At 49.4% G+C, this 14801-nt stretch overlaps 8 non-coding genes across 8 annotated transcripts; all 8 read right to left on the bottom strand.

The window, feature by feature from the left end:
* Positions 1-1550: 1550 nt before the first annotated feature.
* LOC138275967 (5S ribosomal RNA) lies at positions 1551-1669 on the bottom strand. The gene has a single exon (XR_011200515.1). It is a non-coding gene; the product is annotated as a 5S ribosomal RNA (ribosomal RNA).
* A 1675-nt stretch (positions 1670-3344) lies between these two features.
* Positions 3345-3463, bottom strand: LOC138276002 (5S ribosomal RNA). Its single transcript, XR_011200549.1, has one exon. It is a non-coding gene; the product is annotated as a 5S ribosomal RNA (ribosomal RNA).
* A 1675-nt stretch (positions 3464-5138) lies between these two features.
* On the bottom strand, positions 5139-5257 carry LOC138276003 (5S ribosomal RNA). The gene has a single exon (XR_011200550.1). It is a non-coding gene; the product is annotated as a 5S ribosomal RNA (ribosomal RNA).
* A 1675-nt stretch (positions 5258-6932) lies between these two features.
* LOC138276004 (5S ribosomal RNA) lies at positions 6933-7051 on the bottom strand. Its single transcript, XR_011200551.1, has one exon. It is a non-coding gene; the product is annotated as a 5S ribosomal RNA (ribosomal RNA).
* Positions 7052-8726: 1675 nt separating this feature from the next.
* On the bottom strand, positions 8727-8845 carry LOC138276005 (5S ribosomal RNA). The gene has a single exon (XR_011200552.1). It is a non-coding gene; the product is annotated as a 5S ribosomal RNA (ribosomal RNA).
* A 1675-nt stretch (positions 8846-10520) lies between these two features.
* Positions 10521-10639, bottom strand: LOC138276006 (5S ribosomal RNA). Its single transcript, XR_011200553.1, has one exon. It is a non-coding gene; the product is annotated as a 5S ribosomal RNA (ribosomal RNA).
* A 1675-nt stretch (positions 10640-12314) lies between these two features.
* LOC138276007 (5S ribosomal RNA) lies at positions 12315-12433 on the bottom strand. The gene has a single exon (XR_011200554.1). It is a non-coding gene; the product is annotated as a 5S ribosomal RNA (ribosomal RNA).
* A 1675-nt stretch (positions 12434-14108) lies between these two features.
* On the bottom strand, positions 14109-14227 carry LOC138275975 (5S ribosomal RNA). The gene has a single exon (XR_011200523.1). It is a non-coding gene; the product is annotated as a 5S ribosomal RNA (ribosomal RNA).
* Positions 14228-14801: the final 574 nt, after the last annotated feature.

The following is a 14801-nucleotide window of genomic DNA, read 5'->3' on the forward strand; positions in this document are numbered from 1 at the left end:
ATGCCCCAACCCACACGGAACAACATTTTGTACTCCTCCATTTACCATGCTCGGCGCTACTCCCGCTTCTCTCGTCTTCACAGGCTGCAGCAGCCCCCACCAAACCTAGCACGACCAGCAGACGGCGCCTGTCACACTCTCAATTGCAATGGACAACCCTCACCTCACACAGCATGTGCTGCGCCTCCTTGGACCCCTCCTTAGGGCATGACACCGAGGAGTCACCAGGGGAGACGCTGCTTCTCAACAGCAGCCTTCATTCCCCCCTCCCAAGGACCAATAGTTGCTGCTATGCAGTTCTCTTTTCCTCATCCCACTGGGTGGCGACACCTCCATTCACTCTGGCCAGGAGAAATAGCTCTTCTACACTACCTTAACAACTCCAGAAAGAAACGGGAAGGCACGCCAATCACTTACCTCTTCTTGCACTTTTTTCACTTACTGGAGAGGCTCTGTCACTCAGACTCTGCCATCTGCAACACATTCGCCATGCCTTGCAGGCAGAGGGTGGCCAGTCTTTCCTTTCCTTTTGGCAAACCAGGGTCCCACTGAAAGTACGTAGGAGTTGTCGGAAAAATCGGATCTGTCATCATGGACTCCTTTCTGAAACAAGATGCAAAATAACGCCCCTTCTCACAATCCCAGTGAAAGTGAAAGGGTCAGAGGTGTGTTGTTTAATGCTAAGGACGCAACAGTGGATCACGTGCTCTCTGCTGGGATGTTTTCCTATGTGGAAGAGGGTTTATTCTGCACAGGCCCTGCTCACCCATTCTTTCTGTGGTCGATAAATGGATCGTTGAGTTAATGACACCTGTTACAGCGCCAGGAAATGCCGGAAAATGCTGCCGAATGCTTTTAAAACAGCTCAAATTGTACGCACCTTTCCTCTTTTTATTCCCTGTTTCTGGAATGCTCTGCTTTTGGACTCTATTACACTTGCGTCTGCAACTCACTTCATTCTTCCACACCTAATAGATCATCGTCCTTTTATCAGATTTCCCACACGCTGTGCTGATTTTTTGCATTTGGTTGCCAACTGTAGGCTCGAGCACTATTTCTTGGGGGCTAAGGATTATTCATGGTACAAGTCTTAAAGAAAATAAGTCGGGGGACTAACCAAGTTAGACACTATGCAAGTGACATCACGGCACATGACATCACGGCACATGACATCAGGCCGTGTGAAATCGCACCTGGAAAAACAGGAAGTGGCATCACAACCTGCCAGGAAATGAGATGCCAAGAAGTGAGATCTGATCTGAAGACCTGACACATATGCTTACCGCAAGAAAGCAAAGCCTTAGCTTGGGGAGCCTTGGTCCGTCGTGGAGCAAATGCTGTCTTGACTTTGGGCCGAGTGTAAAGTGCATAAAAAGTGTACGTTTTCCTTGGGAAAGTGTGTATTTTCGTGTTAATGCTGTTCTTTTTCCTTTCTTTTTTTAAGAGAGTAAAAAAAGAGTGTAGTAAATAAAAAGTGTAAAATGAAATTAGCGAGGAAGCTGTGTAATGGAGGTTAGACGTGCGCCACCTAGTGTGTGCGAGAGGCAAAATGCCTACAGCACCTGGTATTCCCAGGCGGTCTCCCATCCAAGTACTAACCAGGCCCGACCCTGCTTAGCTTCCGAGATCGGACAAGATCGGGCGCATTCAGGGTGGTATGGCCGTAGGCAGGAAACGCTGCACTTTCAGCTCTCTTCTGCTCACCCGGCCCACCCGCCTGGAGCCTACTGCTCTTAATTGCAGCGGAACACCCTCCCACTGGGAACTCCCACACTGCCCCAGGCACAATGCCCCAACCCACACGGAACAACATTTTGTACTCCTCCATTTACCATGCTCGGCGCTACTCCCGCTTCTCTCGTCTTCACAGGCTGCAGCAGCCCCCACCAAACCTAGCACGACCAGCAGACGGCGCCTGTCACACTCTCAATTGCAATGGACAACCCTCACCTCACACAGCATGTGCTGCGCCTCCTTGGACCCCTCCTTAGGGCATGACACCGAGGAGTCACCAGGGGAGACGCTGCTTCTCAACAGCAGCCTTCATTCCCCCCTCCCAAGGACCAATAGTTGCTGCTATGCAGTTCTCTTTTCCTCATCCCACTGGGTGGCGACACCTCCATTCACTCTGGCCAGGAGAAATAGCTCTTCTACACTACCTTAACAACTCTTGAAAGAAACGGGAAGGCACGCCAATCACTTACCTCTTCTTGCACTTTTTTCACTTACTGGAGAGGCTCTGTCACTCAGACTCTGCCATCTGCAACACATTCGCCATGCCTTGCAGGCAGAGGGTGGCCAGTCTTTCCTTTCCTTTTGGCAAACCAGGGTCCCACTGAAAGTACGTAGGAGTTGTCGGAAAAATCGGATCTGTCATCATGGACTCCTTTCTGAAACAAGATGCAAAATAACGCCCCTTCTCACAATCCCAGTGAAAGTGAAAGGGTCAGAGGTGTGTTGTTTAATGCTAAGGACGCAACAGTGGATCACGTGCTCTCTGCTGGGATGTTTTCCTATGTGGAAGAGGGTTTATTCTGCACAGGCCCTGCTCACCCATTCTTTCTGTGGTCGATAAATGGATCGTTGAGTTAATGACACCTGTTACAGCGCCAGGAAATGCCGGAAAATGCTGCCGAATGCTTTTAAAACAGCTCAAATTGTACGCACCTTTCCTCTTTTTATTCCCTGTTTCTGGAATGCTCTGCTTTTGGACTCTATTACACTTGCGTCTGCAACTCACTTCATTCTTCCACACCTAATAGATCATCGTCCTTTTATCAGATTTCCCACACGCTGTGCTGATTTTTTGCATTTGGTTGCCAACTGTAGGCTCGAGCACTATTTCTTGGGGGCTAAGGATTATTCATGGTACAAGTCTTAAAGAAAATAAGTCGGGGGACTAACCAAGTTAGACACTATGCAAGTGACATCACGGCACATGACATCACGGCACATGACATCAGGCCGTGTGAAATCGCACCTGGAAAAACAGGAAGTGGCATCACAACCCATGACCTGCCAGGAAATGAGATGCCAAGAAGTGAGATCTGATCTGAAGACCTGACACATATGCTTACCGCAAGAAAGCAAAGCCTTAGCTAGGGGAGCCTTGGTCCGTCGTGGAGCAAATGCTGTCTTGACTTTGGGCCGAGTGTAAAGTGCATAATAATTGTACGTTTTCCTTGGGAAAGTGTGTATTTTCGTGTTAATGCTGTTCTTTTTCCTTTCTTTTTTTAAGAGAGTAAAAAAAGAGTGTAGTAAATAAAAAGTGTAAAATGAAATTAGCGAGGAAGCTGTGTAATGGAGGTTAGACGTGCGCCACCTAGTGTGTGCGAGAGGCAAAATGCCTACAGCACCTGGTATTCCCAGGCGGTCTCCCATCCAAGTACTAACCAGGCCCGACCCTGCTTAGCTTCCGAGATCGGACGAGATCGGGCGCATTCAGGGTGGTATGGCCGTAGGCAGGAAAAGCTGCACTTTCAGCTCTCTTCTGCTCACCCGGCCCACCCGCCTGGAGCCTACTGCTCTTAATTGCAGCGGAACACCCTCCCACTGGGAACTCCCACACTGCCCCAGGCACAATGCCCCAACCCACACGGAACAACATTTTGTACTCCTCCATTTACCATGCTCGGCGCTACTCCCGCTTCTCTCGTCTTCACAGGCTGCAGCAGCCCCCACCAAACCTAGCACGACCAGCAGACGGCGCCTGTCACACTCTCAATTGCAATGGACAACCCTCACCTCACACAGCATGTGCTGCGCCTCCTTGGACCCCTCCTTAGGGCATGACACCGAGGAGTCACCAGGGGAGACGCTGCTTCTCAACAGCAGCCTTCATTCCCCCCTCCCAAGGACCAATAGTTGCTGCTCTGCAGTTCTCTTTTCCTCATCCCACTGGGTGGCGACACCTCCATTCACTCTGGCCAGGAGAAATAGCTCTTCTACACTACCTTAACAACTCCAGAAAGAAACGGGAAGGCACGCCAATCACTTACCTCTTCTTGCACTTTTTTCACTTACTGGAGAGGCTCTGTCACTCAGACTCTGCCATCTGCAACACATTCGCCATGCCTTGCAGGCAGAGGGTGGCCAGTCTTTCCTTTCCTTTTGGCAAACCAGGGTCCCACTGAAAGTACGTAGGAGTTGTCGGAAAAATCGGATCTGTCATCATGGACTCCTTTCTGAAACAAGATGCAAAATAACGCCCCTTCTCACAATCCCAGTGAAAGTGAAAGGGTCAGAGGTGTGTTGTTTAATGCTAAGGACGCAACAGTGGATCACGTGCTCTCTGCTGGGATGTTTTCCTATGTTGAAGAGGGTTTATTCTGCACAGGCCCTGCTCACCCATTCTTTCTGTGGCCGATAAATGGATCGTTGAGTTAATGACACCTGTTACAGCGCCAGGAAATGCCGGAAAATGCTGCCGAATGCTTTTAAAACAGCTCAAATTGTACGCACCTTTCCTCTTTTTATTCCCTGTTTCTGGAATGCTCTGCTTTTGGACTCTATTACACTTGCGTCTGCAACTCACTTCATTCTTCCACACCTAATAGATCATCGTCCTTTTATCAGATTTCCCACACGCTGTGCTGATTTTTTGCATTTGGTTGCCAACTGTAGGCTCGAGCACTATTTCTTGGGGGCTAAGGATTATTCATGGTACAAGTCTTAAAGAAAATAAGTCGGGGGACTAACCAAGTTAGACACTATGCAAGTGACATCACGGCACATGACATCACGGCACATGACATCAGGCCGTGTGAAATCGCACCTGGAAAAACAGGAAGTGGCATCACAACCCATGACCTGCCAGGAAATGAGATGCCAAGAAGTGAGATCTGATCTGAAGACCTGACACATATGCTTACCGCAAGAAAGCAAAGCCTTAGCTTGGGGAGCCTTGGTCCGTCGTGGAGCAAATGCTGTCTTGACTTTGGGCCGAGTGTAAAGTGCATAATAATTGTACGTTTTCCTTGGGAAAGTGTGTATTTTCGTGTTAATGCTGTTCTTTTTCCTTTCTTTTTTTAAGAGAGTAAAAAAAGAGTGTAGTAAATAAAAAGTGTAAAATGAAATTAGCGAGGAAGCTGTGTAATGGAGGTTAGACGTGCGCCACCTAGTGTGTGCGAGAGGCAAAATGCCTACAGCACCTGGTATTCCCAGGCGGTCTCCCATCCAAGTACTAACCAGGCCCGACCCTGCTTAGCTTCCGAGATCGGACGAGATCGGGCGCATTCAGGGTGGTATGGCCGTAGGCAGGAAAAGCTGCACTTTCAGCTCTCTTCTGCTCACCCGGCCCACCCGCCTGGAGCCTACTGCTCTTAATTGCAGCGGAACACCCTCCCACTGGGAACTCCCACACTGCCCCAGGCACAATGCCCCAACCCACACGGAACAACATTTTTTACTCCTCCATTTACCATGCTCGGCGCTACTCCCGCTTCTCTCGTCTTCACAGGCTGCAGCAGCCCCCACCAAACCTAGCACGACCAGCAGACGGCGCCTGTCACACTCTCAATTGCAATGGACAACCCTCACCTCACACAGCATGTGCTGCGCCTCCTTGGACCCCTCCTTAGGGCATGACACCGAGGAGTCACCAGGGGAGACGCTGCTTCTCAACAGCAGCCTTCATTCCCCCCTCCCAAGGACCAATAGTTGCTGCTCTGCAGTTCTCTTTTCCTCATCCCACTGGGTGGCGACACCTCCATTCACTCTGGCCAGGAGAAATAGCTCTTCTACACTACCTTAACAACTCCAGAAAGAAACGGGAAGGCACGCCAATCACTTACCTCTTCTTGCACTTTTTTCACTTACTGGAGAGGCTCTGTCACTCAGACTCTGCCATCTGCAACACATTCGCCATGCCTTGCAGGCAGAGGGTGGCCAGTCTTTCCTTTCCTTTTGGCAAACCAGGGTCCCACTGAAAGTACGTAGGAGTTGTCGGAAAAATCGGATCTGTCATCATGGACTCCTTTCTGAAACAAGATGCAAAATAACGCCCCTTCTCACAATCCCAGTGAAAGTGAAAGGGTCAGAGGTGTGTTGTTTAATGCTAAGGACGCAACAGTGGATCACGTGCTCTCTGCTGGGATGTTTTCCTATGTTGAAGAGGGTTTATTCTGCACAGGCCCTGCTCACCCATTCTTTCTGTGGTCGATAAATGGATCGTTGAGTTAATGACACCTGTTACAGCGCCAGGAAATGCCGGAAAATGCTGCCGAATGCTTTTAAAACAGCTCAAATTGTACGCACCTTTCCTCTTTTTATTCCCTGTTTCTGGAATGCTCTGCTTTTGGACTCTATTACACTTGCGTCTGCAACTCACTTCATTCTTCCACACCTAATAGATCATCGTCCTTTTATCAGATTTCCCACACGCTGTGCTGATTTTTTGCATTTGGTTGCCAACTGTAGGCTCGAGCACTATTTCTTGGGGGCTAAGGATTATTCATGGTACAAGTCTTAAAGAAAATAAGTCGGGGGACTAACCAAGTTAGACACTATGCAAGTGACATCACGGCACATGACATCACGGCACATGACATCAGGCCGTGTGAAATCGCACCTGGAAAAACAGGAAGTGGCATCACAACCCATGACCTGCCAGGAAATGAGATGCCAAGAAGTGAGATCTGATCTGAAGACCTGACACATATGCTTACCGCAAGAAAGCAAAGCCTTAGCTTGGGGAGCCTTGGTCCGTCGTGGAGCAAATGCTGTCTTGACTTTGGGCCGAGTGTAAAGTGCATAATAATTGTACGTTTTCCTTGGGAAAGTGTGTATTTTCGTGTTAATGCTGTTCTTTTTCCTTTCTTTTTTTAAGAGAGTAAAAAAAGAGTGTAGTAAATAAAAAGTGTAAAATGAAATTAGCGAGGAAGCTGTGTAATGGAGGTTAGACGTGCGCCACCTAGTGTGTGCGAGAGGCAAAATGCCTACAGCACCTGGTATTCCCAGGCGGTCTCCCATCCAAGTACTAACCAGGCCCGACCCTGCTTAGCTTCCGAGATCGGACGAGATCGGGCGCATTCAGGGTGGTATGGCCGTAGGCAAGAAAAGCTGCACTTTCAGCTCTCTTCTGCTCACCCGGCCCACCCGCCTGGAGCCTACTGCTCTTAATTGCAGCGGAACACCCTCCCACTGGGAACTCCCACACTGCCCCAGGCACAATGCCCCAACCCACACGGAACAACATTTTGTACTCCTCCATTTACCATGCTCGGCGCTACTCCCGCTTCTCTCGTCTTCACAGGCTGCAGCAGCCCCCACCAAACCTAGCACGACCAGCAGACGGCGCCTGTCACACTCTCAATTGCAATGGACAACCCTCACCTCACACAGCATGTGCTGCGCCTCCTTGGACCCCTCCTTAGGGCATGACACCGAGGAGTCACCAGGGGAGACGCTGCTTCTCAACAGCAGCCTTCATTCCCCCCTCCCAAGGACCAATAGTTGCTGCTCTGCAGTTCTCTTTTCCTCATCCCACTGGGTGGCGACACCTCCATTCACTCTGGCCAGGAGAAATAGCTCTTCTACACTACCTTAACAACTCCAGAAAGAAACGGGAAGGCACGCCAATCACTTACCTCTTCTTGCACTTTTTTCACTTACTGGAGAGGCTCTGTCACTCAGACTCTGCCATCTGCAACACATTCGCCATGCCTTGCAGGCAGAGGGTGGCCAGTCTTTCCTTTCCTTTTGGCAAACCAGGGTCCCACTGAAAGTACGTAGGAGTTGTCGGAAAAATCGGATCTGTCATCATGGACTCCTTTCTGAAACAAGATGCAAAATAACGCCCCTTCTCACAATCCCAGTGAAAGTGAAAGGGTCAGAGGTGTGTTGTTTAATGCTAAGGACGCAACAGTGGATCACGTGCTCTCTGCTGGGATGTTTTCCTATGTTGAAGAGGGTTTATTCTGCACAGGCCCTGCTCACCCATTCTTTCTGTGGTCGATAAATGGATCGTTGAGTTAATGACACCTGTTACAGCGCCAGGAAATGCCGGAAAATGCTGCCGAATGCTTTTAAAACAGCTCAAATTGTACGCACCTTTCCTCTTTTTATTCCCTGTTTCTGGAATGCTCTGCTTTTGGACTCTATTACACTTGCGTCTGCAACTCACTTCATTCTTCCACACCTAATAGATCATCGTCCTTTTATCAGATTTCCCACACGCTGTGCTGATTTTTTGCATTTGGTTGCCAACTGTAGGCTCGAGCACTATTTCTTGGGGGCTAAGGATTATTCATGGTACAAGTCTTAAAGAAAATAAGTCGGGGGACTAACCAAGTTAGACACTATGCAAGTGACATCACGGCACATGACATCACGGCACATGACATCAGGCCGTGTGAAATCGCACCTGGAAAAACAGGAAGTGGCATCACAACCCATGACCTGCCAGGAAATGAGATGCCAAGAAGTGAGATCTGATCTGAAGACCTGACACATATGCTTACCGCAAGAAAGCAAAGCCTTAGCTTGGGGAGCCTTGGTCCGTCGTGGAGCAAATGCTGTCTTGACTTTGGGCCGAGTGTAAAGTGCATAATAATTGTACGTTTTCCTTGGGAAAGTGTGTATTTTCGTGTTAATGCTGTTCTTTTTCCTTTCTTTTTTTAAGAGAGTAAAAAAAGAGTGTAGTAAATAAAAAGTGTAAAATGAAATTAGCGAGGAAGCTGTGTAATGGAGGTTAGACGTGCGCCACCTAGTGTGTGCGAGAGGCAAAATGCCTACAGCACCTGGTATTCCCAGGCGGTCTCCCATCCAAGTACTAACCAGGCCCGACCCTGCTTAGCTTCCGAGATCGGACGAGATCGGGCGCATTCAGGGTGGTATGGCCGTAGGCAGGAAAAGCTGCACTTTCAGCTCTCTTCTGCTCACCCGGCCCACCCGCCTGGAGCCTACTGCTCTTAATTGCAGCGGAACACCCTCCCACTGGGAACTCCCACACTGCCCCAGGCACAATGCCCCAACCCACACGGAACAACATTTTTTACTCCTCCATTTACCATGCTCGGCGCTACTCCCGCTTCTCTCGTCTTCACAGGCTGCAGCAGCCCCCACCAAACCTAGCACGACCAGCAGACGGCGCCTGTCACACTCTCAATTGCAATGGACAACCCTCACCTCACACAGCATGTGCTGCGCCTCCTTGGACCCCTCCTTAGGGCATGACACCGAGGAGTCACCAGGGGAGACGCTGCTTCTCAACAGCAGCCTTCATTCCCCCCTCCCAAGGACCAATAGTTGCTGCTCTGCAGTTCTCTTTTCCTCATCCCACTGGGTGGCGACACCTCCATTCACTCTGGCCAGGAGAAATAGCTCTTCTACACTACCTTAACAACTCCAGAAAGAAACGGGAAGGCACGCCAATCACTTACCTCTTCTTGCACTTTTTTCACTTACTGGAGAGGCTCTGTCACTCAGACTCTGCCATCTGCAACACATTCGCCATGCCTTGCAGGCAGAGGGTGGCCAGTCTTTCCTTTCCTTTTGGCAAACCAGGGTCCCACTGAAAGTACGTAGGAGTTGTCGGAAAAATCGGATCTGTCATCATGGACTCCTTTCTGAAACAAGATGCAAAATAACGCCCCTTCTCACAATCCCAGTGAAAGTGAAAGGGTCAGAGGTGTGTTGTTTAATGCTAAGGACGCAACAGTGGATCACGTGCTCTCTGCTGGGATGTTTTCCTATGTTGAAGAGGGTTTATTCTGCACAGGCCCTGCTCACCCATTCTTTCTGTGGTCGATAAATGGATCGTTGAGTTAATGACACCTGTTACAGCGCCAGGAAATGCCGGAAAATGCTGCCGAATGCTTTTAAAACAGCTCAAATTGTACGCACCTTTCCTCTTTTTATTCCCTGTTTCTGGAATGCTCTGCTTTTGGACTCTATTACACTTGCGTCTGCAACTCACTTCATTCTTCCACACCTAATAGATCATCGTCCTTTTATCAGATTTCCCACACGCTGTGCTGATTTTTTGCATTTGGTTGCCAACTGTAGGCTCGAGCACTATTTCTTGGGGGCTAAGGATTATTCATGGTACAAGTCTTAAAGAAAATAAGTCGGGGGACTAACCAAGTTAGACACTATGCAAGTGACATCACGGCACATGACATCACGGCACATGACATCAGGCCGTGTGAAATCGCACCTGGAAAAACAGGAAGTGGCATCACAACCCATGACCTGCCAGGAAATGAGATGCCAAGAAGTGAGATCTGATCTGAAGACCTGACACATATGCTTACCGCAAGAAAGCAAAGCCTTAGCTTGGGGAGCCTTGGTCCGTCGTGGAGCAAATGCTGTCTTGACTTTGGGCCGAGTGTAAAGTGCATAATAATTGTACGTTTTCCTTGGGAAAGTGTGTATTTTCGTGTTAATGCTGTTCTTTTTCCTTTCTTTTTTTAAGAGAGTAAAAAAAGAGTGTAGTAAATAAAAAGTGTAAAATGAAATTAGCGAGGAAGCTGTGTAATGGAGGTTAGACGTGCGCCACCTAGTGTGTGCGAGAGGCAAAATGCCTACAGCACCTGGTATTCCCAGGCGGTCTCCCATCCAAGTACTAACCAGGCCCGACCCTGCTTAGCTTCCGAGATCGGACGAGATCGGGCGCATTCAGGGTGGTATGGCCGTAGGCAGGAAAAGCTGCACTTTCAGCTCTCTTCTGCTCACCCGGCCCACCCGCCTGGAGCCTACTGCTCTTAATTGCAGCGGAACACCCTCCCACTGGGAACTCCCACACTGCCCCAGGCACAATGCCCCAACCCACACGGAACAACATTTTGTACTCCTCCATTTACCATGCTCGGCGCTACTCCCGCTTCTCTCGTCTTCACAGGCTGCTGCAGCCCCCACCAAACCTAGCACGACCAGCAGACGGCGCCTGTCACACTCTCAATTGCAATGGACAACCCTCACCTCACACAGCATGTGCTGCGCCTCCTTGGACCCCTCCTTAGGGCATGACACCGAGGAGTCACCAGGGGAGACGCTGCTTCTCAACAGCAGCCTTCATTCCCCCCTCCCAAGGACCAATAGTTGCTGCTATGCAGTTCTCTTTTCCTCATCCCACTGGGTGGCGACACCTCCATTCACTCTGGCCAGGAGAAATAGCTCTTCTACACTACCTTAACAACTCCAGAAAGAAACGGGAAGGCACGCCAATCACTTACCTCTTCTTGCACTTTTTTCACTTACTGGAGAGGCTCTGTCACTCAGACTCTGCCATCTGCAACACATTCGCCATGCCTTGCAGGCAGAGGGTGGCCAGTCTTTCCTTTCCTTTTGGCAAACCAGGGTCCCACTGAAAGTACGTAGGAGTTGTCGGAAAAATCGGATCTGTCATCATGGACTCCTTTCTGAAACAAGATGCAAAATAACGCCCCTTCTCACAATCCCAGTGAAAGTGAAAGGGTCAGAGGTGTGTTGTTTAATGCTAAGGACGCAACAGTGGATCACGTGCTCTCTGCTGGGATGTTTTCCTATGTTGAAGAGGGTTTATTCTGCACAGGCCCTGCTCACCCATTCTTTCTGTGGTCGATAAATGGATCGTTGAGTTAATGACACCTGTTACAGCGCCAGGAAATGCCGGAAAATGCTGCCGAATGCTTTTAAAACAGCTCAAATTGTACGCACCTTTCCTCTTTTTATTCCCTGTTTCTGGAATGCTCTGCTTTTGGACTCTATTACACTTGCGTCTGCAACTCACTTCATTCTTCCACACCTAATAGATCATCGTCCTTTTATCAGATTTCCCACACGCTGTGCTGATTTTTTGCATTTGGTTGCCAACTGTAGGCTCGAGCACTATTTCTTGGGGGCTAAGGATTATTCATGGTACAAGTCTTAAAGAAAATAAGTCGGGGGACTAACCAAGTTAGACACTATGCAAGTGACATCACGGCACATGACATCACGGCACATGACATCAGGCCGTGTGAAATCGCACCTGGAAAAACAGGAAGTGGCATCACAACCCATGACCTGCCAGGAAATGAGATGCCAAGAAGTGAGATCTGATCTGAAGACCTGACACATATGCTTACCGCAAGAAAGCAAAGCCTTAGCTAGGGGAGCCTTGGTCCGTCGTGGAGCAAATGCTGTCTTGACTTTGGGCCGAGTGTAAAGTGCATAATAATTGTACGTTTTCCTTGGGAAAGTGTGTATTTTCGTGTTAATGCTGTTCTTTTTCCTTTCTTTTTTTAAGAGAGTAAAAAAAGAGTGTAGTAAATAAAAAGTGTAAAATGAAATTAGCGAGGAAGCTGTGTAATGGAGGTTAGACGTGCGCCACCTAGTGTGTGCGAGAGGCAAAATGCCTACAGCACCTGGTATTCCCAGGCGGTCTCCCATCCAAGTACTAACCAGGCCCGACCCTGCTTAGCTTCCGAGATCGGACGAGATCGGGCGCATTCAGGGTGGTATGGCCGTAGGCAGGAAAAGCTGCACTTTCAGCTCTCTTCTGCTCACCCGGCCCACCCGCCTGGAGCCTACTGCTCTTAATTGCAGCGGAACACCCTCCCACTGGGAACTCCCACACTGCCCCAGGCACAATGCCCCAACCCACACGGAACAACATTTTGTACTCCTCCATTTACCATGCTCGGCGCTACTCCCGCTTCTCTCGTCTTCACAGGCTGCTGCAGCCCCCACCAAACCTAGCACGACCAGCAGACGGCGCCTGTCACACTCTCAATTGCAATGGACAACCCTCACCTCACACAGCATGTGCTGCGCCTCCTTGGACCCCTCCTTAGGGCATGACACCGAGGAGTCACCAGGGGAGACGCTGCTTCTCAACAGCAGCCTTCATTCCCCCCTCCCAAGGACCAATAGTTGCTGCTATGCAGTTCTCTTTTCCTCATCCCACTGGGTGGCGACACCTCCATTCACTCTGGCCAGGAGAAATAGCTCTTCTACACTACCTTAACAACTCCAGAAAGAAACGGGAAGGCACGCCAATCACTTACCTCTTCTTGCACTTTTTTCACTTACTGGAGAGGCTCTGTCACTCAGACTCTGCCATCTGCAACACATTCGCCATGCCTTGCAGGCAGAGGGTGGCCAGTCTTTCCTTTCCTTTTGGCAAACCAGGGTCCCACTGAAAGTACGTAGGAGTTGTCGGAAAAATCGGATCTGTCATCATGGACTCCTTTCTGAAACAAGATGCAAAATAACGCCCCTTCTCACAATCCCAGTGAAAGTGAAAGGGTCAGAGGTGTGTTGTTTAATGCTAAGGACGCAACAGTGGATCACGTGCTCTCTGCTGGGATGTTTTCCTATGTTGAAGAGGGTTTATTCTGCACAGGCCCTGCTCACCCATTCTTTCTGTGGTCGATAAATGGATCGTTGAGTTAATGACACCTGTTACAGCGCCAGGAAATGCCGGAAAATGCTGCCGAATGCTTTTAAAACAGCTCAAATTGTACGCACCTTTCCTCTTTTTATTCCCTGTTTCTGGAATGCTCTGCTTTTGGACTCTATTACACTTGCGTCTGCAACTCACTTCATTCTTCCACACCTAATAGATCATCGTCCTTTTATCAGATTTCCCACACGCTGTGCTGATTTTTTGCATTTGGTTGCCAACTGTAGGCTCGAGCACTATTTCTTGGGGGCTAAGGATTATTCATGGTACAAGTCTTAAAGAAAATAAGTCGGGGGACTAACCAAGTTAGACACTATGCAAGTGACATCACGGCACATGACATCACGGCACATGACATCAGGCCGTGTGAAATCGCACCTGGAAAAACAGGAAGTGGCATCACAACCCATGACCTGCCAGGAAATGAGATGCCAAGAAGTGAGATCTGATCTGAAGACCTGACACATATGCTTACCGCAAGAAAGCAAAGCCTTAGCTAGGGGAGCCTTGGTCCGTCGTGGAGCAAATGCTGTCTTGACTTTGGGCCGAGTGTAAAGTGCATAATAATTGTACGTTTTCCTTGGGAAAGTGTGTATTTTCGTGTTAATGCTGTTCTTTTTCCTTTCTTTTTTTAAGAGAGTAAAAAAAGAGTGTAGTAAATAAAAAGTGTAAAATGAAATTAGCGAGGAAGCTGTGTAATGGAGGTTAGACGTGCGCCACCTAGTGTGTGCGAGAGGCAAAATGCCTACAGCACCTGGTATTCCCAGGCGGTCTCCCATCCAAGTACTAACAAGGCCCGACCCTGCTTAGCTTCCGAGATCGGACGAGATCGGGCGCATTCAGGGTGGTATGGCCGTAGGCAAGAAAAGCTGCACTTTCAGCTCTCTTCTGCTCACCCGGCCCACCCGCCTGGAGCCTACTGCTCTTAATTGCAGCGGAACACCCTCCCACTGGGAACTCCCACACTGCCCCAGGCACAATGCCCCAACCCACACGGAACAACATTTTGTACTCCTCCATTTACCATGCTCGGCGCTACTCCCGCTTCTCTCGTCTTCACAGGCTGCAGCAGCCCCCACCAAACCTAGCACGACCAGCAGACGGCGCCTGTCACACTCTCAATTGCAATGGACAACCCTCACCTCACACAGCATGTGCTGCGCCTCCTTGGACCCCTCCTTAGGGCATGACACCGAGGAGTCACCAGGGGAGACGCTGCTTCTCAACAGCAGCCTTCATTCCCCCCTCCCAAGGACCAATAGTTGCTGCTATGCAGTTCTCTTTTCCTCATCCCACTGGGTGGCGACACCTCCATTCACTCTGGCCAGGAGAAATAGCTCTTCTACACTACCTTAACAACTCCAGAAAGAAACGGGAAGGCACGCCAATCACTTACCTCTTCTTGCACTTTTTTCACTTACTGGAGAGGCTCTGT

The sequence above is a fragment of the Pleurodeles waltl genome, unplaced genomic scaffold (assembly GCF_031143425.1).
Source record: "Pleurodeles waltl isolate 20211129_DDA unplaced genomic scaffold, aPleWal1.hap1.20221129 scaffold_343, whole genome shotgun sequence".
NCBI classification, from domain to species: domain Eukaryota; kingdom Metazoa; phylum Chordata; class Amphibia; order Caudata; family Salamandridae; genus Pleurodeles; species Pleurodeles waltl.